At 33.4% G+C, this 26,882-nt stretch overlaps 1 protein-coding gene across 1 annotated transcript in view; it reads left to right on the top strand.

Annotated features, from left to right (window-relative positions):
- Positions 1-1,250: 1,250 nt before the first annotated feature.
- Positions 1,251-26,882, top strand: part of LOC118185852 (aldehyde dehydrogenase, dimeric NADP-preferring-like) — a 125,075-nt gene continuing 99,443 nt past the window's right edge. The window contains exon 1 of the mRNA XM_085821171.1: positions 1,251-1,362. The gene's annotated coding sequence lies outside the window, so the exon portion shown is untranslated. The remainder of the gene's footprint in view (positions 1,363-26,882) is intronic.

Raw genomic sequence — 26,882 nt, 5'->3', positions numbered from 1 at the left:
TGCCACCTAACCCGGATAGTGGTTAGTGAATCTGACTGCCGTACCGAAGGGTCCGGGTTTGAATCCGGGAGAAGGTATGGTTGTTTGTAAATGTATAGCGTCTGTGCACCATCGGGGCACTCTAAATATTCGCCGAGCTGAAAGTCCTACACAGATGTTGGGGAAGGGAAAGAGAGGGATGGGACTACACTACGAATGTGTAGAGGGGGACTACACTACCCATATTAGGTGAAAGATTACGTTGTAGAGACATTAGGTATTTGGAAGTAGGAGCAATGAAAAATGAGCAACGCCTTCGTCAGGATTCGAACCACGGGCCTCACGAATACGCGCCGAGCGTGCTGACCACTACACTACGAAAGCATGCTAAGAAGGCGGGAGAAATATCTTATATACTCCCCCTTTTAAAGGACGACTGGAGTTTTGTGGGACCCAGTCGTCAAATCCTGGTCGTGAATCGGAACTGTACCCCCGGAATGCTCTTTAGTAAATAAGTTTTTAATAATAATACTGCAATTGTGATGTATGGGTGACGTCAACTAAGGAGATGTGTATTTGCGATTTAAAGTTAGCGTCTTCTAGACGCTAACTTTCAATCTGACAGTTGCCAAAAGTTTAGTTTTCTAGAAAGAAAACCTACAGAGAGGTCGGAAAAGGGAAAGGCTTAAGAGAACCGTTAATGAAAGCGAAATTACATAGTATTAATTAATGTACTACATATTTCAGTTATTCCTCGTATTAATGTAGCTTTAGTTAGCTATTGTGTAGTTTTGTATGTGTAATAAACATTTAAAAGTATGAAGAAGCTTGGATAATTTCTTTGAGGCAGCGAGAAGACGTAATGACATTCTATCATATGAATATGTATCATTCTTATCTTCAGTGATTCTGTAAGTTCAGTATCATTATTAATTCTTCACGATTATCCTGTAACAAATACCAACACTGAGTATGCTATTACTTTTCATTAAACAATGCTGGTTTTATAAATGCATTATTACTAAATTCGTTTAAAAAAATCGACTTGTATTAAAAACTGGATTACGAAGAAGCTCTAGGAAAGGAGAGAAAGTAATAAAAAGCAAGCCGTTTTCTAGAAGAGAAGTAAATAAAAACGCATCTGTGAAAGCAATGAAATCAAAATCCTGTTCCTTCACAAGGACAGATATGACGTATACCGCATTGCTGACCAATAGGAGAAAATCTCTCTCTTTGCCGGTGTCGCTCCAAGCGAAGAAAACGCGTTTCGATTTTAGTATTGACTGTTTACGTGTGTTGGTAAAGAAGCATGTTGATATCTGGGATTCTTTAAGAAATTAAAGCAATCTTGTGCTTTTGTGTTTTATCAGGATTCATTTAAAGGTAATTGTACATTTTTTATTACTATTATTCTGTGTTGTGTTACTTGTTACAATGCTCGAACGTGCTTTTGTAATGTAAATTATAAATGGACGAGTAATTTTCGTAAAACCAATTTTGTATACCGTTTATAAAGCTTGCAGTAGCTACTGAAACCATTATTCGATGCATTAGATTTGAATAATATGAGTAAATATACACATTTCGTAAGGGAATACTATAAATATTCGCTCTCCATTATCGGGAATGAATCTACGCGCAATTTGTTTTTTCTTCTGAATATCCAAAGAACTACCGTATATAACGCGCACTGGTGTATAACGCGTACGTATAATTTCAAACTACGTTTATTAATTTTTAGGTATATGCATTGTATAACACGCACCCTTTCCTATACGAAGAAACCTGAAAGATATATGTGCGATGCACTTATCTTTTGAAGCCTTTTATTCGAAAATGTTTCTCACGCGTTCGAACAATGGTTTGCTGAATTGAACAGCGATAATGGGAACAATACATCGTGTGGTGGGAAAATGTTTGAGACAGTAAATGATTCTGTAAAGACGATAGATTGTATTCAATGCAGGTGTGCACAAGAATGTTATCCTAGAGTTTTAAGGAAAAAACGCAGAATTTGGAGTAAGAATGCCCTTCCGACCCGAATGGTTTCGCGGAATCAAGAGCCAGATGTTTTCTCTTTCTGTAGTCATTTGAAGTCGTGATTTTTTAGTGAACATCGAACGCTTTAGTAAATCGAATTTTCTTCAGTAGAAACACAGTTGATCTTGTGCTTTTTTTAAGGGGACTCATACACCTTAAAAACCATAAGATCTTCGAATATGTGACTGTTGCAAGAATTGGGATAACTTACTAATTTTAAAAGCAATTACTTCCAACCTTTTACAGTTGACTACATAATATAGCTGCTTTTTGAAAGAGTAATCAGAAAGTTTGTGTTGCCACAAAGATTTTTATAATTTAATCCTTTTTGTGACAAAATGTTTCGTCATGTTTCCACCTTGCGCGCAGAGTTTAAAACATTATGTTTCGTAATTTAATTCCATATTTAATATATAGCTTTCATAACATTTGGAAACTACTGTGAACCAAACATTCTAAGAATTTCATGTTAAATTTTTATTTTATTTGGAGTTGAGTTTATAAAATGTATTTTATTAAAACGTCTGTAATGTTTTCGTCCATAAAATTTTTTAATATTAAAATATTCGTCAGATTTTAGGTTCAGTTAGAGAATACTACGTGACGAAAACTTTTGTCACAAAGCGGATTAAATTACAAAAATATTTGTGGCAACACACACTTTCTGGTTACTAGTTTCCAAAGCAGCTATGTTCTGTAGTCAGCTGTAAAAAGTTGGAAGTAATTGTTTTTTAAATATATATAATATCTCAATTCTTGCAACAGTCACATATTCGAAGATCATAAGGGGTTTAAGGTGTATGAGCCCCCTTAATAGTAAATATGGCTCCTGCCAAACAAAACAACACAGTGTTGGTTTCAAATGCCCGATAATTAGTGAAGTCATTCACTGAATGACAAATGACATATGGAACGGGTGGTGATGATTTATTTGTGAACTAGAATAACAATGATGATGAAGATGATGAAACTGAACTCTGTGATGTGCCTGAAGATATAACAGTAGACAAACATGACGAATTTTTCATGCTATCCGATAAGGAAAATTTTTTAATTCAAAAGGTGTGTCATTTCTTTTAAATAAACAGCATTTAGGTATATGTAAAACTAATTTTTCTACGCTGAATTTTCCTTATTTTTAATCATCTTTTTTTATATCCGCTGTATTATGCGCACTTGTAAATTTCGATCTTATTTTTTGTAGTAAACGTGCGCGTTATACTGGGGAATACACGGTAATATGAATTCTGTGCTTAATTTTAAAAAGAGAATGTCCGTAAATGTTATCAGTTTTCCCAAAATAGTAGGAGACGTTGCTGGCATATTCCATCGTATTTCTTGTTTACTTATAGCGTTCAATCATTCATAAGGTTATTTCCGTGAAGGGCAAATGAAGTGTCGCGTACATACAACTATGGGCTGTTGATTGTATTTTTCCTAGTAGTAGATGTACAAAAATTTTTAAATGCATTTAATGCCTGTCACTAAAGAATCACTCCGAACATATATATTACAATATCAAAGAAAGTCACATATAACAAAACCACAGCCACACCTTAAATTGATAGCAATAACATAATTATATTCTGAAAATTCTCGCTAAAATAGAGCATGATAAATAATACTGCGCCTGAATTTAAAAAATTTTTTTTCCTTAACAGATCATCAAGATTGCTAAAATCATTTGTTTATGTACAGCCTGATAACTTTTCGTACAGGGCCGTTTTCTAAATATTTTAATGAACTGTGCTGTAATTATATTTCGTCCAACAGCATTCTTTCTTAGTAAAAGTTGAAAAATAAAATTTTAAAAAGTAAAATCTGAAAGCCTTCAGACTATATATAACTCCTAAAAGGACGTTTTTCTATCGTTTTTGTGCGTTATCTTTATTTATTAATATTATATTCTTCGCACTTAAACCACATAAAATTCAATTCAACAGCAATATCACAAAATATTTATAAACAGCAAAACAGCATATCTGTAGAATTTCCAATACACCTCGCGCACTAGAGATAACAATGTTTTTTCCGTACAGTGTTGCCACTTCTCGCTTTGAAATCGTTACGTTTGTTAATCAGAAATTTGTTAAAGTTTCACGGAATTTTCAATAGATAATAAAAGAAATTCGAAATCCATAATTCGGGCTCCAGATGCCCCAGGTTGGAGTTGTACCCTATTCTGAACATGATGGCTCTAAGTACCGTTGTTTTTTCACAATGCGAGAAACATTCATGCATTCATGTAAATTCTTCATTATTTAGTTTCTTTAAGTATAATACACGACGATAATATTTAGTGGCAACAGTTTTAAAAGTGAACCAAGGCAGAAAATGCCGTTTTGAGATTAATAGCATTTTGGGTCTAGGGCCCTTTTTGAGTCTAGCACCCTAATAAAATGTAGTAAGCACACATTAGAAACGTATGTTAATTGAAAATCGATACTAACGTAGAATCAGTGGCGTAGCCAGAGCTTTGACCTCCCAGGGTGCTCTCTTCGCCGCTTCTCTCAATGTACTTTTAAAAATTAAAAATATCAAAACGACAGGTAGAGAAATTAAAAAATTTGAAATAAAACTTTAATTCCGACGTTCCAAAATGCAATTTTGCTTGTTTTCAATTACCAAACTTGTTGACGACATTTTAGAAGTTTTTTTTTTTTTTCCATTCCTACAATTCCTTTTCCGTGGAACAGTAGAGTAAGATTTCTTAAATGCAAGGGACGCATATTCAGTTCTTAAGAGCTACTTAACCGGTTTGTATTCAGCAAAATTCCTCTCACAGAAAGCAATATTTACTGCTGTTACGTGAAAAATTAGTAGTATATTACAGTATTTAGGGATGCTTTTCTGAAAACTGTATTTTAGAATAAACTGAAAAACTTCAAAGCGACCCAATTTTCTTCCATTTGTTTGTTTATCTTTCTAAGCAGTGACAAAAATACAATTCTGAAACACATTTTTCTCAGTGCACTCTAATCTACTTTTCCTTATTTATGTCATTCTGTTCATAATTTAATTCACATTCGTATTTTTCATTTAAAATTTCGATGGAATAAGGAAGTAATAGTTACAAAATAAAGCAGTCGAAATTTCTTTGAATACTGTGACAGGTACAGTGGGCTGACTCGTACTGTGCCAAAATAAATAACAGTAACAAAATAAACAAACAAAGTAAATAACAATAAATAACAAGAACAAAATAAATAAACAAAGTAAATAACAATAAATAACAGGAACAAAATAAATAAACAAAGTAAATAACAGTAACAAAATAAATAACAAATAGTAACAAAATAAAGCATCGACATTTCTTTGCATATACTGTAACAGGTACAGTGGATTGACTCGTACTGTAACAGCGGACAGGACACTAAAACTTCACCATGGGTCGCACAGCTATTGTCCCACCGTGCTATCTGTACAGTCCTGCCCATGGAGGTAGGAAGTAAGATGGAGTGGCCCTAAACAGGTTTCTCTCGTACCCTGCTCTGAAGCACCGGCGATCCCTACGTGGTGACCAAAACATTGGGTCATTTACCATTAAGTTCAATGGGTTTTGACGCGATCGGATGTAAATATTTTGTAAATACGTCGTAAATATACATATAAATGTATATATCTTCTTTTTCTATAACACTTCAGAGTCCTAAGTATATGAAAACAACATATTTTTAAACAACATTTCATTCTGAACGGAATTAAATGCTATACTTTTCACAGAACAGTTTTCTCAGAATGGTTTAATTTTATTTTTAATTAACCCAAATAAGTAAAACGTGTAAGCCCAAAGTGAATATTTTTCAGATATATAAAATTAAAACGATGAGTTTAAAATGAGCAACAGTAAAGCCTCTCCTCTAAAAAATTTTAAAAGGTACATGTTACAATAATATATGGATGTGAAAAAGATTTATTTTATTTAAAACATTTTGGCATTTGGAACATAAAATAAAAGTAGCGAATACTCTATCAAGGGTATCGAAAGGTACCGTATACAATTTTAAAGGTACCGTAAGGTATTTTTCATTCTTTAAGCATAACATTTTTGTTAAGATCTATATTTTTGTAGTTCAACAGCTTAGAATTTTATAAAACAAATTCATAATCAAAATCGCTGTTGTTAGTTATCGAAAAATAATCAAGATGTGATTTTTGCGTAAATGTCACTAAACTATACAAATCCATCACACTATGAATGTTTCTTTCATGCGAAAGTGTCCCTTTTTCGATTTGTATGGAACTGTCGTATGTCGAAATACTATCAGAACACTGTCAAGCGAGCTTCTGAATGTAAACAAAGAACACCCCATCTGGTGACCGAAACTTTGAAGCAGTGCTTCACTTCTAGTGCCGGTTGGCCACTCCTTCCTTTCTTACCTCCATGGTCCTGCCCCAATTTTAAGGGAAAGCACCTCAGGAGCGGTCCGAGGGTCATTCACTCTTCTTCCCTTACCATTAACCTCTTGAGATGACTCTCGGCTTGCCGTGGAATTTTAGTGCATAACTGTCCAAAAAAAATATCAGGTATCGAGAAGGAAACGATACTTATCGATTTATTACCAGGATTTCTTTATGTTCCTTCTAGTATTTTTTCCGATTTCTTATAGTGTTAGATAAGATTTCATCTACTCACTTTTCAAGTACATCACTAAATATGAAAATAGCTCCCCCCCTTTCGGTCTGCACTATTGTACATTGATGACTATTTGCTTCATTTGAGGTACTGACTTTCTCATGCATGTCAAAATCAGTGAGCTTTGCTATAGTCGAATAAATCCCATTCCTTCTGTTTCAAAGACACATATGAATGACCTTCATAACGTTTTTCATATGAAAAATACCGCCCGGAGCGGACGCCACGGCGCCTCTCGCTTCACCACTGCGTATAAGCAGTGTGCAAATAGCCTACTGCTTAATAAGTAGCACATAATACTCCTATTTGGTGAAAACGTTGACGATTTTTGCGTGGAAAGAATGACTGATACAACTCTAAAAAGTTTCGCAGTAAGGAGCTCGGTGTTTTTTAATGCCTCTGATAAATGTCTTCTGCAATCTTCATTTGGTAAAGCTTCATTGCAAAATCAGACAGCTCTTGGGCTTTATTTTACCAATTCGTTTAATTTCTTTGTAGAGTCAGTCATTAGGACCTTTTTTTATGCTGGAGAAGGGAAAAATGAGCAATGTCCTAGCTGAGATTCGAACCTGGACCTCTCGAATAAGCGCCAAGTGTACTATCGTTACACTAAAATGGCATGTAGAAAGGAAGGAGAAAATACCTTATATCTTTGGAAGTTAAAAGGCGTTCTATCTTCACTATTGTGCTGTCTCTTCACTATTGCTTCACTATTGCTGCTATCTCTGTCGGCTGGTGTTGTAAGATCATCTAAATCTTTACTCCTCTTTTCTAAATCATCATTTTCTTGATTAATTCTTTGACTTCGTCTTCCATATCTGAAAATCCTACGCCATCAGTTGCTTTTGCAAATCGTAAAGTTTCTTTGGCTTCATTTTCAGTAGGTGGAAAGCCTTTAAAATTGCTGACACACACTGAAAAGAGCTGATGCCAGCAAGTATTCAGTGTTGATTGAATTCATTTGTTCCCATGCAAGTTTAACCATTTCTATGCGAGAGCTTATTTTCAGGGGCTTCCAAAGTACTAAATGCACACGTGGTTGTACCTTTTATAAAAGCACGTTTCTGTGGTAGCGCATGCGATGCTTTGCAGCATACCGTGTATGAATAAAATTCTAGCCTTGAGCAAATTAAATGCAATCAATTGAAATAACACAAAATCGTGTTCCGCAAACCTCCACTCAACAAGTACTGTAATTTCCGTTGCATGAAATTCACTTTCACTTTAATGTAAGCAGGAAGAAAAATAGCTTTTGCCCATGCAACTGAGCTGAATGGAATATCTCAACAGACGTCTGTAAAGCTGCGAATCTGTTCGCATCAGCACCTTTTCAGTAGAGCCTGATTTACGCCAGGGCAAAGGGTACAAATACTACAAGCATCCACTTTCAGGAAAGAGGCCCCCAGGTAAGGTAAGCAATTTCCAATCCAAAGCTAGCTACCAGTCACAACTATTTCCAAAAATAGCTTTTGCCCATGCAGCTGAGTTGAATAGAATATCTGAACAGAAATCTGTAAAGCTGCGAATCTGTTCGCATCAGCACCTTTTCAGTAGATCCAGGGCAAAGGGGATATATACTCCAAACATCCACTTTCAGGTAAGAGGCCTCCATACTAAAAAGTGTAAAATATATTTTTTTTCCAGTCTAGGTACCTAAAATCAGGAACAAAATTTTAAATTTCATGTCTTCCTTCAAAAACCAAACACTGAACCGTTGTCGTGTCTTTTTGAAACCCTCTTCCACGAACACAATTACCCCTTACAGGCCTTAGCTGCTTCAACTACGCGCTCCTTCCAGCGTCTTCTAACTGCAGGAACTCCTCTTCAGATTTTATTTTTCAAAGTTTTTACGTCTTTTTTATTGTCATCTAACCATTTAGAAGGTGGTCTTCCTTTAGCTCGGGATCCCTCACTTTTTTTTGAATGCCAAGATCTTATTGGGTTTATCTTGCGGGTTTCCCAAATATGGGCCAGCCATCTTAATCTATTACTACGGATGACTTGTGCTATTTGTGTGCTATAAAACTTGTATAGTTCAAACTTATATCTTGCTCTCCAACATCCCTTTCCTGTACTGGACCAAAAATTGCTCTGAACAATTTTTTCTCAAACATGTCCAATGAACGTTGCGCGCTTTGTTTAAAGTCTACCTTTCACTTAGATAAAGTAAAACAAGTAGCATCCTCCACGAAGTCTTATATATTCGTAATTTTGTTTTGAAACTTATAAAATCAGATCTTAATTGTCTTCTGAGCTAAAAGAAGCATTTATAAGCTATTTTAATTCTATTGTTAATTTCTGCTCTTAACTTATTTTTGTTATTAAGTATAATGCCATTTTAAAACCTAACCAGTTAATTATTTCTGATCAAGAATTGGAAACACGCGCAAAAATGGCCATGCATGGTGTAATAAATCTGTGTATGAAAAAAAAAGATTAGGAAAATTCATGGACCGCTTTGAAAGATTTTAAAAAAGGCGGAGATAAATTACTTTTTTAAATATTAGCCAAATGTTTTTTAATAAAATTTTCTATACTATTTGGATTTCAGCATTGTTAATAAATGAGAAATGAAATGCAGATAACTATACACCGCGAAGATGACATCCGTCCTAGTTCTTGCCGTACGAAATTGAACGTCATTTCTGCGGAAATCAGTTACATTGGCATACAAGGCCTGTTGTTCAGTACATATTATTTACTTTTGTTACAAGATATTTTGAATAACACAGTAATACATATGACCACTCTTATAACATAAATCAGTACTATATATAAGTGAAATTATATTGTATGTATACACATATATGCATTTGGCAGTGCATTAAATGAATACTACATTTGGTGTATAATTAAGTCAAATGTGATACATTTAAGTGATGACAATCAATGTGAAAGAAATATTTTTACACTACAGAAATATATAGACATTATGCAACATTGTTATTGCTATTTCATGTGTTAGGTTGGCATATTTACTATATTGGAATAAACACTTATATTACGAAAGTTAGATAACTGTATGAACAATGTATTACACCGGATGAGTACAAATATTTGTATATGTCAAGAAGTTGATTCGATGGAACAAAGATTTTTATAATAAAAGAGTTAAATAACTACATATATGTAAAAAAAAGGTAAATTATATATATATATATATATATATATATATATATATATACATATTTGTAATAATAAAATTCCATAGTCAAGAATACACTTAAATTCTAACTGTATGTTCTTTTCATTTTTAATGGCGACGTTCTCTTATTTGAAATTACGTGGAATTAAATCCACAGCCCGGTAGTCAAGTTGTTTATCCCGCCTTTTCTACACGCACAGTTATAGAATGTTCTCGAGATATTTAAAGCGAACTGGATTGGCTGACGTCATTTCTTGGAAGCTCCGCCTTTCCAGAGGCTATAAAAAGACTCGCAAAAGGAATATCGGGGCTTTTTCTTAAATGTCACGATGCAGTAAACTTCATACAAAAAGTTATTAGTAATTCTTTTTATTTACTCTAGATATCTGATTTTTGTAACTGCTATTTCTCCTGAATAATAATAAATGGATCCTGTTTTTTAAACTTATCGTCTGATTATTAAGCTACGACTAAAGCTGATACATTATATATATATATAAAAATTAAATACTTATATTACAGAAGCTGAAACAGTAATTTAGTTGTTTGGACAAGTACTTAAAATAAACTGATTGACCAGTTTTTCAGTTTTATGTGCTACATTTATGTGCCGTGGCTAACATTTGTTTTGGGACACTTGTTTTTTTTTTTTTTTTTTTTTTCAATTTTATTAGCAAATATCAGTTACTAAATACCAGCAAAAATGACTTCATTTTTTTTTCACATATACGTCTGATCTTTTATCTTAAAATCTGCTTGTTTTGAAATAAACTACTGAAAACAATTTGGTAAAAATAAGCTTATTCAAAACGTTCTGAAAATGAACTCACATAAGTATGTGGACACTTAAAAAGCAATTTATATTTAATAAAAGCGTGAAAATAAAGGAATATTCAATATTTTGCTGGACATCCTTCAGCTAAGGTTACATTCTTCGTAAGACTTGGTAAGGATTCAACTTTTTTCGTGTAAGACCATTCTGTTTGTTCTATTCTTACGTAAGAATTGCTGTTAGTTCAGTATTCGAAGAAGTATTATTCTTCCTTATTTTTTTCTCCATCTCGATACATGTTCCATATGATTTAAGTCCGAAGGATATGGAGAAGTTTTGATAACTTCAGGTTAAAGACAGTAGCATAGTAACCTCAAGAGAATGTTTAGTTCTATGCTTAAGATCGTTATTCTTGATAGAATTTCAATGTTTTGCTTTCCAGGTTTCCTTGCAGATGCTTTCAGGTTTTCATTAAGAGTATTTATATATTTATAGTAAACCTGTATTGTTTTCGATATACACTAAATTTCTTATTCCAAATGCAGAGAACATTATACCTCTCCTTCTCTCTTGCATAACAGCAGGCGAGAAGGTTTTTAGATTCAATTCCTAATCCCGCTTTTGCTACATATTAATTCCTCTATTTGTGCACAAATGTATTAAATTTTGACTTTTCTTGAAATACAATATTTTTCCAATATAATAAAATTTTGCTTGCTGTAGACTTTGTGAACGCCAGACGATTTTCCTTGTTGACAAAGAATTTCATTTTTACTAATAGCCATTGTATCCATGTTTCCTAAATGATTCTTCTAAACGTGTCAGGCGCCAGCAGTGGCCGAGTGGTAAAGGAACCAGTTTCCCTTAAAAGTCCTCCACGAAGGCAATCATCCCTTTCGTGTAATGCATTAGGGCAGAACACGTAAATAATAAAAGTTTCAGGGAAAAATTTTATTGCAAACCGTTTTTCTAAATTTACAGAACATTTTACCATACTAATTTTGATGTCTTGTTTGATTTTTCATAGAATAAATCTGCGATTTCATGATACTAGCTTAAATTGCGGTCAAGACAAATTGTTGAAAATGTAGTGACATTTTCAACAATTTCCTTCGCTTTATGACGTCCAAGATAATTAACAGCTTTACATATAGCATTTTCTGAATATTTCGAATGCCTTTACCAACTTTAATTAAAATTATTAAATTTCCAGCAGAATTGGTCACTAATTTGTAGCCTCTTGCCATGTTCACTTCAAATATGAAACTGAAAAATAGCTCACCCCGTAGAATAGTAACAGGACTCTAAGAGCAAAACTATTGTAATGTAAGCCTATTACTATCCAGTTTGTATGTACTTGATAAAAATAATATTGTAAAGCAGTTTAAATGATATTGGAAATCCAGTCAATGTGTAAATGAATTACAAGTTTACTTTGATTATCTCAGTAAAAGTATTGTAAATATGAATTCAGATAATGTTTAAATGTACACAAAGCTGTCATGATTTTATGTAATTATCATATGTAACTTGTACAAAACAATGTTTGTAATCAACACATCTATGCTTATACACAGGCAATATAAGCATAGATAAGTAAAAGTATTGTAAATATGAATTCAGATAATGTTTTAAATGTACACATAGCTGTCATGATTTTACACATGACACGTCATGATGTATTAAATTTTGACTTTTCTGCAAATACAATATTTTTCCAATATGATAAAATTTTTCTTGCTGTAGACTTTGTGAAGACCAGACGATTTTCCTTGTTGACAAAGAATTTCATTTTTACTAATAGCCCATTGTATCCATGTTTCCTAAATGATTCTTCTAAACGTTTCTGAACGATTCTTCTAAACTAAACGATTCTTCTAAACGTTTACCATATGTAACTTGTACAAGACAGTGTTTGTAATCAACATATTTATCCTTATACACAGGCCTTGTATGCCCATGTAATATTTATATTTATATTTTTACATGGAGGAAATATTTCCTTCTGCCAGGGTAAGACTTTTACAACAAAGTCAGGTCAGTGGTCATCTCAGGCGGCGCTCAGATATGAAAATGTTAATATAATATACAGGATTAGCATAAATGATTCTTTCATTTTGAAATGGTTATATTTTCAAAAATATAACGGGTACACACATAAAAAATTTATGAAAAGAACCACAAACTCACCAAGTTTTTTTTCACTGTTTCACCAAGTTTCCCGGATAAGTGGAACGCTACTTCATAGCTGAATATCATCTTGGTGGTGAAATCTTCATCCTCCAATACTGACGCAAAAATCTAATTGATGCGGGCTTAATCCTCTATGGTACGGTTTGAAATGCAATCATTGACATAAAATCTTCCATATAGTTTTTTGTGGTATTCCAAACATCTGGTCAATTGTCAGGACGAATGTCTGGACAACAATGCTGCAAAATGTATGGAATGAGCTCGATTATCGTCTGGACGTGCGTCGTGTCACCAAATGGGCACATACTTAATATTTGCAGAGGATGGTAAACTTGGTGAGTTTGTGGTTCTTTTTATATATTTTTCATGCGTGTATGTAAAATACTTTTAAAAATATAGCCTTTTTTAAAACGAATGAATCATTTGTGCTAATTCTGTATTTTGCTAAACAAATAATAATTCTCAAAAGCAGACGATAATCCTTGTGATGTGCATTCTTTTAAAATAAAATATTATAACAAGAAGAAACATTGTTTATTAATTCATATAGTTAAAAATTTGGAGTGTCCGAATTAAGTTACTTATTAACACTTTTCACAAATTACTTTATTACAAAAAATAGTTTGATGATATTTATTTTACACCAAACAAAGCTTAAAATGGAGAAGAAATAATTCTTCAGAAAAAAAAGAGAAACTTTAAATCTATGTTTAATATTTAGACCAAGATCTATGCAAATAAATTTCACACATACAAGTGTCCAAAAACAAATGTAACCTATTGTATTTGGATTTCTTTTAGACAACACCACAGATACTTGGGAAAGGTATTATGGGCAGTGCAACTCATCCATCAAAACTAGCGTTTTCGTTTTCCATATTTAAAGCTTGTCTAGAAATTTCTTCGATTCAAGGTACTAGCACTTCCTTCTGTACCGTTTTGATTCCGTTTTAGCTTTTGATTTGAATGAGGTTTTCAGTTTTTTATTTTGGAAATGTTTCTTATCATTATTCATACGCATTTGACCTAGATACGCCCGATTCTTTGCGGAGATTTTCCGAAAGAACTTGCTCGATATACACAGACTATAAATGCACTGTCCATGCAGTGCTTTCTGTAGATTGAATTCATGAGTGGGAAAGGGGAGCTTATAGTTTAAGTACTTCGAGTAAACTCTTAAAACTGCAAAGAAGAATTAACTTTTAAAAATTTAAAAGAAAAATATTTTTAAATATAAAAAATATATGAACGTAAAAAAAATCATGTAAAGATTCCACTTCACTTCTTAGATAAAAAATAACTTTTGTTGCCAACTCATAAAATTTTATTATTGAATAAAATTAAAACTATGCTTATAAAGAATTATCGCATTTCTTCCTGCTTTTTGCCAATTTTTAATTGATTAACTTCGTCTCTTCTTGTATTTCATGTGCTCCCATGCCATAAAGACACTATGCGATTACAAATGTCCAAACCTTCTTCATCATTTGGACCCGGGCCCATTGAAATGTACTTTCATAACATTGGAGATAAATGAAAGATCTTATACATCGCAGATTAAAAGTGGTGGTCAGTTATAACGATAAATATGATTGTTAATTGGCAACAATAACACTTCCTGGAGGTTTTCAAAAATACGTACTCGAAAATAAAAATACGAGCGTTAATTTAAAAAGTGGATCCGCCCTGAATGGTTATAGTATTCAACTAAGGAGTGATTGTTGGCCCTAAACAAAGAGTGTTTTCGATTCCTGCGCAAGACGTAACTGAATGTGTGCATCCTTTCCCTTATCCCACCCTGAAAGTGTAATATCGAATCTCTCTTCTATAGTATACCTTTCGGACAATGTTCTTGGTTGTGAGTCAGTTAAAGTAACAACAAACTGGACATTTCCGACGAACATTTTCGAATAAGATTCCGAGTATTAAAAAAATGGGAAAAAGAAAAAAAAATGGTACTTTTCCATTTTGCCGGCGCAGGCGATAAATTCGCCAAAAATGGTACAATCGATGCCAAACTTAATGTACGCCTCAATTTTCAAAACAAGTCGCAGCCATTTCTTATCAGATTGATTGTTTCTTTCAATACTGGCATACAATTACATAGAATTTTTACAAGATAGTTAAATTTTATGCCCTAAGGACATTCGCCGTAATTAAGTCAATTAGGATGCAATCACACAGCTCATCCGAAGGCGAAAATATAAAAATGGCAAAGTCAAGGGTTAAATTCATCCATTCTAATGAGAATGCACTAGCGAAGTAAAACACTGCGGTTTTACACAATTTCTGAGTAAGCTATTCGTACGAATTGAAATAATTCTTGCATTTAAACATATATTCCAAATGAAGATTTAACTTGAAATTAATGTAGATAATTACTGAGAGAATTACATTTTTGTAGCGTAGTTTACGTGAGATGAGATCACTCATCTCACTCATCACGGGTCATGTGATAAAAAACTGCGAATCAGGATGTTGAACCATGAAAGCATAGCAAATTCTTAAATTAACGTCTTTTTACAAATTTATTGTCTTTATTTATTGACTTTTTACAAAATTTTAAAAAATATTAAAATGTGTATGCCTTCAAAATAAAAAATTCTTAGAGCTAACATTCGTTAACATTTTTTATTTGTGTATATTGCATGTTGTCGCCAATAAAGTCTGCTTGGCGAGATTTGCGCCGACGAAATGGAAAAGTACCAAAAAAATTATCTGAAAGACTTCAGATATCATATTTCGCCCTAAAGGGGTATAAAACGCCCCAAAGGGACTCTTTTTCCCTTATTCGTTCGAGAGCATTTAGGATACACTTACTCGACGTTCGAGAACACTTACTCTTTCGAGAGTACTTGGGCTTCAAAAATCTTATGCCACATAAAATTCAACATCAATATCACAAAATATTTAAAAGCAGAAAAACGGCATATCTTTAGAATTTCCGATAGACAATCTCACGTGCTAGAACTTTTTTTTTTTTTTTTTTTTTTTTGTGCGGTGTTGCCAATGCTCACTTTGAAATCTTTGAGCGTGTTCATTAAAAATTCATGAAATTTTTACAAAATATGAAATAGGTAATAAAACAAATTCGAAATTAAAGATTCGGTCTTCTAGGTACCCATATTCGGGTGGAGGATTATATTATTCAAAATTTGATTACTCTTAAGTAGCATTGTTTTTTCACAGTGCGAGAAACATACATACATTCATGCAGATTTATTGTTTAATTTCTTTAAATGTAATACAGGGCGATATATTCAAACGTCAACAGTTTGAAAAATGAAGCGGACATTTAAAGTGAACCGACGTAAAGTGACCAGTCTCGAGACTAATAGCCGTTCTGTGTTAACGCGCCTTTGGGGTATAAATCGGAGTACAATTGTCTTATTTAGTTTGCGATTACTCCAAAATGACGTTATTTATTGGTAACTCTGCCGTAAGCTGAAAATATCTCATTATGCATTTAATGCATTTTAGAGTTATGTAGCGTATGTTTACCTGCATCATTCCTTGAATAATTCGTGCCGCAAGCTTTATAGAAAGCGTTAAAAATGCGATGGGCGTAGCTTATTGTTTATTTTTATTTATTTTTTATTCTCTTGCCTCGCCGATTTTTAAAATATACGCATGAGTGATTCGTTGGCCTACTTTAGAAGGACATCCAAAAGATGAGCATTGTAACAATTGATAAATAAAAACGAGTTTGCATAGCAGGTTCCAGAATCCGATTTCGAGAAAAAGCAAAGCTGAAAAATGTCTTAATAAGCGGCAAGGCCGTATATATACGGCTTAGAATATTTATTGTGATATCTGTAAGAACGTATATATACGTGCATATTAAAATATGTGAACGAAATTAAGGCAATATATCAAATGAAAACAAACCCAGATATGAAATACCAGGAGAGTTTTTACATTAAAATAAAAAAGATAATTTCTTCTCATAGTAGTTTTGGGAAATTTGTGCTCTCTTAGCGAAAACCCTGGCCGCCCAGAGGGTTAAGTACAGGTAGTCCTATTAATTAAGTACTGTTATAACAAGTTTTCTCACTTACACAATAACCCCAAATACATCATATAGCATTTCAAAAACGATTTCAATTCGAACACGCTAATAAATACGCGTTAATCCTCTTATAACACTTTATATAAGTTTATTTCGATTTGAAATATCGATAACCATAATTTTGATTTTATTTTTATCGATTCGTGCATATTTCGATAACACGATTTTTATTCTAACATTTACAAAACTATCGATTATGCCATTGCGTGTAGTGCACAATAACTACTTATTTATTTGGTACTTTTCCGTTTTGTTGGCGCAGGCGATAAAGTTGCTAATAATGGTACAACTGATGCCAAACGCAATATCCTCGATGGTAACCTTTTAAGCCTCATTTTCAAAACAAGTCGCAACTTTCTTTCAATGCTGGCAAACAATTAAATAGAATTTTTATAGCTCAATTTTATGCCCTAAGGCAATTCGCGGACGGTAATTAAGTGGATTGAGAAGCAATCACACCCGATGGCGAAAATATAGAAAAGAGAAAGTCAAGGGGTCAGTTTCTGCAGCAAATTCATTGTCTTTTTGTGAAGTGAGACCAAAAGTAAACTTTCAATTTTGTGCACCAAGAATTTTTTTTTTTTTTTTTTTTTTTTTTTTTTTTTGTCTCTTGGCCGAAGTTCTTGTTTTTACGCAGAAACTCTAATTTTAATTGTAGAAAAAAAATTTAACTCTTTTTATCCTTATTTGGTGTTTCATGCTTGGCTATATTTTTCAATTTTTAATGAATATATTTTGGGTTTTTATATGTGTGTTTTTGCCTTGCCGCTAAGTGAGACCTGAATTAATTGAATGAGAAATATATCTCTAGTGAAATTCAAGGATATAAGTTTGAATGAAATGCAGCAAAAATATATATAATTTAATAGGTCGTAGAAGGAAAGCATGTGATGTCCACATCAGTTTTTTTTAAGTCAGTTTAAACATCGAAACGTGATTTTTCTCTTAAAACGACCGTCTGTAAATTATACCCATCTTGAAACTGCAATTCATTGTATGAAAAGTATATTAAAATAATACATTGCTTATCTTTTAATTTATACGTACTTACTCACTTAATTTTAGTAAAATAGGTGTTTAGACCATTGAATTAATTTTTATTATGGAATCCATTCAATACATAAGACTGTCTTATATGGGGCAGGGAAAAGTAAAATTTTTTTCCCTCTTAAAAAACACATGCCAAGATTCAAAATTTTCATGCATGTGAAGTCGTCCTATACACCGGCAACGTTAACATTTATCAACGATAAAGAGGAACTGTTACGAAACTAAGAAGAATCTAATTCTTTCTCTCTCAGTTCCGCTTGAAGCTTACGAATCATCCTGTTTCTAGTATTTATCAGTATCTTTTGCAGACATTTCATTTCCTCGGGCAATTTTTGATATCTCTAAATCGGTCAGGCGCTATTGAACTCTTTATTTTCAGAGAAACATTTTTAGCACATGCAAGTAGAGAATAAAGATCAGCGTTTCAGAATTACGAAATTTATAAAAGCACAAGTTCAGCAATCTCTGCGTCTGTTGAAATTTTTGAAAGAACATCCGATACGTGTTTGACACAAGAAATTGAAGATTTATAATCCGATTGATTACGATTAAAGCAAAGGAAAAATATTAACAGTGTGTGTCTACTAGGTTGAACCGTATAAAATTATACTCTGAACTTAGCATTGAGCGTATGCCACCCAAATGCGAACTTGAGCAAACTAAATTTGCCTGTTTTTCTTTTGTCTTGTACACGGCAATTTAATATGCAAAGAATTGACTAGAATTCCGAATGGTGGGCTGTTGCCATTTATAGGCATTATCCACTACCACGGCCGAAAGCGGTGGTCTCTTTATTACATCTATGCTTTCTGCGAGATTCGAACCCAGGACCTCCGGCACAGCAGTCACTAACCCCTTTACCGTACTTGAAATTCCATTCGAATATTTATGCAGCTGCATCACTGGTGACTGCTCTAGTCATATTTAAGTACCACTTACATTCTAAAAGCTATTTCTTTATTCAAAATTAATGGAAGAACTCAAGGCGGTTTGTGTGCAAATGCTTATCTATTTTTTATGTTTATGTATTCAAAATTAATGGATGAACTCAAGGCGGTTTGTGTGCAAATGCTTATCTATTTTTTATGGTTCTGTATTCAAAATTAATGGAAGAACTCAAGGCGGTTTAGGTGCAAATGCTTATCTATTTTTTTATGTTTCTGTATTCAAAATTAATGAAAGAACTCAAGGCGGTTTGTGTGCAAATGCCTATCTATTTTTTATGGTTCTGTATTCAAAATTAATGGAAGAACTCAAGGCGATTTGTGTGCAAATGCTTATCTATTTTTTATGGTTCTGTATTCAAAATTAATGGAAGAACTCAGGGCGGTTTGTGTGCAAATGCTTATATATTTTTTATGTTTCTGTATTCAAAATTAATGGACGAACTCAAGGCGGTTTGTGTGCAAATGCTTATCTATTTTTTATGGTTCTGTATTCAAAATTAATGGAAGAACTGAAGGCGGTTTGTGTGCAAATGCTTATCTATTTTTTATGGTTCTGTATTCAAAATTAATGAAAGAACTCAAGGCGGTTTGTGTACAAGTGCTTATCTATTTTTTAAACATGAGCAAATATCGAGACATATAATCATACAAAAAAGTGGTGAAGTACTACTGGAAAAGATCAGCTGCTTCAAAGAACATATCTTTCGCCTCCCAACGGGAATAATGGCTAGCGATGTTGACTGTCGAACCGAAAGGACCTAGTTTGTGCATGGATTTTTGTAAATGTATAGTTTCTAAGCGGCATGGGGGCACTCAAAATACGCGGCGAGCCGAAATTGCTCTCGAGAGCTTCGTGGTAGGGTAAGAAGGGTGGGAGATTCTCGGATCAGTCCCCCCAGTCCTTCAAAACTCGGGGGGGGCTAGAACTGAGCAAAGTCGCTTTGTATGGTGCTCAGTGCTCTTAACAAACGGCAGGAGCAATATTGCCTCCTTATCGCAATGAATCTCGTGGGCTAGCACTCGTATCAGACGATCGAGAGTTTAGTCACAACAACATATTTTTCAAATTCTGCCGAAGTTTAAAAAAACTAACATATTATATCATATTAATAATAAATATTTGTCGAATATTACTTCTGATTAGAATAACGTTTTTTCGATTAGAATCAAGAATAAAAAATAGAGTGATATTTTTTTATTATTTTTTTCTCTGTTTTTTAGCATTAAACTACTATTTTCTGACATCTCATTATAAAGTCACATTAGAGAAGCCATCATGACGTAGATCAGTTTCTCAAAGCGATATATCTGTATGACACATACTACAATTCTCGATTTCCACCATTTTATCAAAACATGTAAAAGTGCATACGGACACTAAAGATATCAAAACTTAGGGTGCTACTTTGGTAGACGGTTGCACGGATTTTTGGCGATTTACGTTGGCGCAATTGTTGGCGCGATTTCTACAAACGTCAGCCATCTTGAAAAACGCTGTTTTTACGCATAGTAAAGTATTCGAAACTTAAAAAAAAAAAATAAATATCGTTAGAAATAATGGATTAATTTTTTTGTTGAAAATGTCGTTTTTTAAGATGGCAGGCAAGTGTAAATAAATACATTTACTATGAGTATAAAATACTAAAGTAAGGTTATTATTACTTTCATATAGCAAAGAAGAGAATAAAAACACGGCTATAAAAAAATTGGGCCAACGTTTAATTAGATTTAAATATTACTGAAATTGAATATCGAATTAAAAACCATCATACCAACATTTAAAAGAATTAGAATATTATTAAATTCAAATACTTTAAAATACGTTATATAGAATATAATTAACATTAAAACATATGGACAATAATTATCTCAGCAATTTCTGAAAAGAGTGTATTAATTTTTTGAACAAAAATTGAAGTATACAATTATAAAATAAAAGAAAAATATGTACTTACATTTTTTTGAGTGTTTAACCTGTTGTTTATTGATAAGTCCCACAAAAAAAATCAAAATCATAATTTAGATAATATCTTTGAAGACATCTTTGAAGGAATTCGAAGATATAAATTAAATTTTAAAATGGCGCGGAAATGCACAAATTGTCAGTAACCAATCAGGGAGCTGATTACAGCTCGTTAATGCACAAATATTCTATAACCAATAAAAGAGCTTATTACATCATGGCTAGAATTAAAATTATTTAAAAATTCATACATAATACAATCATTTTTAAAAAAAAATGCAAAATTAAATTGTATTTTAATATTTAAGAGCCATAAATAATGTTTAAAACATTAGATTAAATTTATACATATTAAAACGAATTGCTTTTAAAGTAAGGTGACGTCATTGATTACATCATCCACAACATAAAATTTCATAAAATATGATAAACAATAAAATTTTTATTTCAAATAAAAATGCAAAATTAAATTGATTTTTAATATTTAAAAGCCATAAATAATATTTTAAACACGGAATTTATGCACAATAAAACGCACTATTTTTTAAATAAAATGACAACAAAGTATCGGTTACCATAAATAACTTATCCAGCAATGGGTTTACCATAAGTTGTATTACTCGCCAAAGGAAAATCGCCAAAAAATCGCCAAAATCCGTGCAACCGTCTACCAAAGTAGCACCAAACTTAGAAGTTTGTTATAAAATAGATGAGAAGAAAAGCTCCATCTTTTAGTGTAAAGCTGGAAGTTTGAGTTGAAGAAAATATACAGTGTTCTCAGTTTAATTGTAAAATTAAAAGGATTACATTTTCTATTTTAAAATTATTTATTCGATAGAATTCACTAGTTACAAACAAAACTCTTCTAAACAGGCAAAAGATTTAAAAGTATGGGCAAGAACAAATTCAGGATCCGCAGAACGCTTGAGAGGACTGGAAATTTAATTTAGTAGCGAAAGTATTTAAATTTACGTTACAATATTATAGTGAAAAAAAACCTAGATTTTTATGACTTGATCGAGAATTTAATTACGAAATTGTATTTTAAATGAATTCTAGACAGAATTAACTTAAAATTTCATTCTTATTCAAGAAGAATTAATAATTCAAGAGCACAGTTTAAAATATACATTTTCCAAACTAGATGTTTGAGCATTCAACAGTCTAAAACATTTATATAAAACGTTATATAAAAAAATCTGATGTGTACACCACATCACTTCCTTGTACGGAATATTAAATTATACGCATTTTTTCTTGCATTTTATTTAAACTTATTAGATTGAATTAAACCTACTTCGCCGACAGCGCATAAACCACAACAGAATAAATGCATTCTTTAAAATTCACTTTGTTTACCATAGCGACACTCTAGCGGTAGGTTTACTTAACAGAATTATATTTCATTCACATTATAACTCAGAATGCACAAAATGTATGTCATTTAAAGAATTATCTAATCGTTGCCACATGTTCTATTCAAATACTATAATTAAGCTAGAACTATGTATAAAAGAAATTAAGCAAACAAAACAAAACAGAAACAGTTTTCACAGACGATTGAGTATTTCTCATTTAATTAATTCAGTTCTCACTTCGCGAGAAGGCAAAAATACATAAAAACTCAAAATATCCATATTAAAAATTAAGAATTAAATCTCAAGCGCTTATTTCCTCGAAAAAATTCCAGAAAGAATTAAACATGATTTAATTGGCAATAATAAATGAATGCTTTATCTTTGTTGTTGCGAAGCTAAGTTTTTCTAGATTGGCAACAAATCCACTAGTCTCCTGTTCCAAATGTAAACATCAATGGCCGCCATTAAAACAGGCTTAGCGGCAATTAAACAACTTTAAAATTGCTGATAATTCTAAAAATATTGCACACAGATTTACTAAAGGCATAAAATCCTTAACTGGAAGATAAAAACAATATAATTCAATCATTTTTAAAGGAAAAAAAAATGTACAATTTACAAACATATAAGAGTAAAGAAACTGAGATCACTGAGCCGAGTAACAGAGTGGATATATATATAAATATATTTATATACGTTTGGTGCGGCCGATTGCAACCAAAATACGAGGTGCACATCTACATGTTATAGCAGTCCTATATACAAAATTTCAACGTTCTGAGGCTACTCGTTTTTGAGTTATGCGAGATACGTACGCACGTACGTACATACGTTCGTACAGACGCCACGAAAAATTCTCTTCAGAATTGTTTGAAGGAAAATAGTATTTTATTCTGTCCTTACGTACAGATATCACGCAAAAACATCGTTAAATTGCATTCGATAGCGTTCAAAATGGATATTTTCGTTGAAATATGCTGCCTGAAACTTTTCGCGATTACAATACTTCCTTTTTACTTCGTACAAGGAAGTAAAAAACATGTAATTATTTTAATGAGTACACTTGGTGTGATTTCACAGATTCAGTTAGAAATAAGAGAGATAAAAACTGCAATTATCTCTTTCAAATCGTTTAGTTTTTTTAATCAATAAGATGCAGGTTAAATCTGGAAGACCAATTGAATATTTTACGGTTTGCCGAATGGCAATAAATTGGCAATTGGAAAATAAAATTACAGCGATACCTCGGTGTAAGTCCTCTTTGAAATACAACTTGGTCTAGATCCTGCTTGGACGTTAAAAGTTTTGTGTAGTATACAATATTTATTTAGAATACGACTCGAGTTCTATGAGTCGCGATTGCGCATACAGTCGTCTATACAATTATTAATCATGTATACAGTGTACTGTCAATTATTTTTATTCGATTATACAGTGTATACAGTGTGCTGTCGATTATGATTATTCGAGTATACAGTGTACTGTCAATTATTATTATTCGAATATGCAATGTATACAGTGTACTGTCCTTTGCATATACAGTGTATACAGTGTACTGTCGATTATTATTAGAGTATACAGTGTACTGTCAATTATTATTATTCGAATATGCAAGGTATACAGTGTACTGTCTTTTGCATATACAGTGTACTGTCGATCATTCGAGTGCAAATTATCTGTACGTGGCAGTGCCTACATTCTGGTGCGCCAGAAACACAAGGATGAATACAGAGATATTCCAAGATTGCTCAGGATTAAATAGTAGGTTCTTGAAGTAAGGGATTTTTTTAAAAAGTAAACGGTCACGAAAGAAGCAGTATTATTATTAGATAATACACATTCTCATCCCAAACGAGAGCATTTTAAAATCTGATCTAATGATGGCTAAATTTTTGCCCCCAAATTCTACTAATTTAATTCAGTCGATTTCCCAAGGTGTAATAGCGTCAGTGAAATTATTTTACCGTTCCGGTGTTCTCATAATTCTTGCTGAAGAAGAATGAAGTTCTGGGAAATGTTGAATGTTACTGGATGCCATAATACGTAATAGCAAAAGCTTGGTCGAAAGAAAAACCAATAACACTGGTAGAAGAACATAGAGAAAGATTCTTCCTAACATACAACTCGGACGTTTATATAATTGTGAAAAAGTCGAGGCAATAACTGAAGTTGTACGCCAAAAAAATGAAAGCATAAAATTCTTCGAAAATGTCGATTGGGAAAACATCGAGGAAAGGTTGGACGGTCATTTGACTTAATCGGGCTTAATACTTGAGTTATGCGGATATCGTTTTGAATGTTATAAGAGCAGAAGAAACAGAAAGTGTTGCTGAAATACAAACGAAGAACATACAGACAATTAAATTTGTCTTGAGAAACAGCAATGACTTCTGTCGAAACTCTATTGAACCTCGTCGACTAAAAGGGATATTCGAATGCAATGATGAAACAGCGCAGAAGTCTAAACTAGTGAAAACTAATGGAATTAAATTTGCGACAACTTAAAATGAAGTAAAATTTGGAAAGGACAATACAGTCAAAAGTCTTTAATCCGGACTCGTCGGGACTTCGGTGATTCCGGATTATCGATTTTTCCGGATTATAGATCATCAGTTTAAATCTGGTAAGATGGCATGCAGAAATTATAAAATTAAAAATATGAAACCGTAATTTATAAAATAATGAGCAATTATGATCTAAAGGGTATCAAAATTTACAAAAAAAAAAAAAAAAAAAAAGCTTAATATTTATTTGTTTACTTTATTAAACATTTCTTTCAACGCGCGCATGCGTAAAGCATACATTATGCATAGCCGAAATTGGAAAATTGCAACCAGAAATATTTTTGATTTGTATTCGTGATATTTATAATGACGAAGAATTTGATTTAAATAATATCAAAGACGAAGTACATCGAGATGAAATACTACATTTAATAAGGAATTATAAGCCGAATAAAATAAAAACATCTGCCTTGAAGATAACGATAATGTTGACAGATTAACTTCCAGTTCATTGCGCGCCGCGACGTTCCCCCCCCCCCCGCGCAGAGCAGCGTGAAATTGATAAACGGATTTCGAAACGGTTAGATAAACAAAGGATATGCCTTTATCCATTTCTTGGAGCAATTCTACTTTTTGTTTGATGGACATCGAAACATACTTTCGTTTTCGTAGATCCTTTGGGAGCTCCAGCATCGGAAATTCTATTTGACATAATCGAAAGTTCAAGCTTACTTTTATAAAATTGCTCTTACAGTCTGCAAAAAATAATAAGCTGGATCCAATTCGAAGATTAAGGAACAACGCAATCATCAACATTAACTGAAATAGATAATTAGATAATTTTAGCTTACACCGTCCGTTATACATTAAATGCGCAGCGAAAACGTATTCTGCACTTGTGCACACGCAAATGCGCAGTCGTAAAAGTCTTAAACGCCTATGCTCATGCGTCAACGCAGAAAGTTTTTAGCTTTGAGGTACGGATTATAGATCATTCCGGATTATGGGTGTCCGAATTAACGACTTTTGACTGTAGTAACACGCACACAGAGATAAGCCGCCCTACTGAGATAATGGTTAGCAACACTGACGTACCAAAGAGCACGGGCTCGGATCCTGGCAATAGCCTGGATGTTCGTAAAAGTATATTGCCTGTGCGGCATGAGGGCACTCTAAATATAAGGCGAGCTGAAAGTCCTCTCGAGAGGTTGTGGTAAGAGAAGAAGGGGGAAACCCTACGACCTGTCCCACCTAGGGTGCTCTCCATCAAAATTGGGGGGAGGGGCGGAACTGAGCAAAGTCGTACTCTCTATGGTGCTCAAGGGTGTTGCCAACGACAGGTGGAATCTTGCACTCCTTGACACGATCAATTTCGTGGACTTGCTTTGATATTAATATCAGACAAGTGAGATAAGTCACAGCAGCCACAAAAACAATAAGGAGATGAAGGCTGCGTGCGAAGCATTGCAGCGACACTGCATTGCCAAATTTTTGCAAGAAAGAGAAAGTAACACACATGATAAACAAATATTTCATTTCAAAACATTCCTGACGATCCGTGTGGGTTATTTCAACAGAAAAGTTGTGTACAAACAATTAATGCAACATTTTTTTTCCAGTGGTGGCACTTGCCTATAACGGCACTGGCCACGCCTAAGGCCAAAAGTGATGGCCATTTTATTATGGAGGCACCTAATAGGCAGCCACCGCTGCCATCCTATGAAGAGACAGACAAATTTTGCATTCATGCCTTCTCCGGCATTCGAACCCGGGCCCTTCAGTTCGCAGTCAGACTCCCTGATTATGAGCATCACATACCGCAAGCTCCCTGCCACCCTGCTAAAAGTAACCTTGAGGACACTATCTACTTTAACAGAACACAGGACTCGGGGTTTGAAAATGGTGTTTTCACTGATAGCTCTAAAACTCCAGGGGCCACGGGAAGAGGATTCTGTATACTTTCTGGAGGAGCTTTAACGCATGAGTGGAAAAGAAAGCTCGCTTCTGAAAACTCTGTCTTTCAGGCGGAGCTCATAGCAATCAGAGCAACTCTTCTCCACCTGAAGAATAATCCCACAGTGCGCAATATCATCTACACAGATTCAGCCTCAATCCTCGCTGCGATAGCTGGAATTCGTTCTTGCAGTCCTATCGTCAGCAACATTCGAGACATTCTAACCCACGTACCTGCTTCGCAAAGACCCTCACTCATCTGGGTGCCCGCTC

Source organism: Stegodyphus dumicola, chromosome 7, assembly GCF_044657685.1.
Source record: "Stegodyphus dumicola isolate Sdum_Otavi_A_Nest chromosome 7, ASM4465768v1".
In the NCBI taxonomy this organism is placed as follows: domain Eukaryota; kingdom Metazoa; phylum Arthropoda; class Arachnida; order Araneae; family Eresidae; genus Stegodyphus; species Stegodyphus dumicola.
This window is presented reverse-complemented; position numbering and strand designations above follow the sequence as displayed.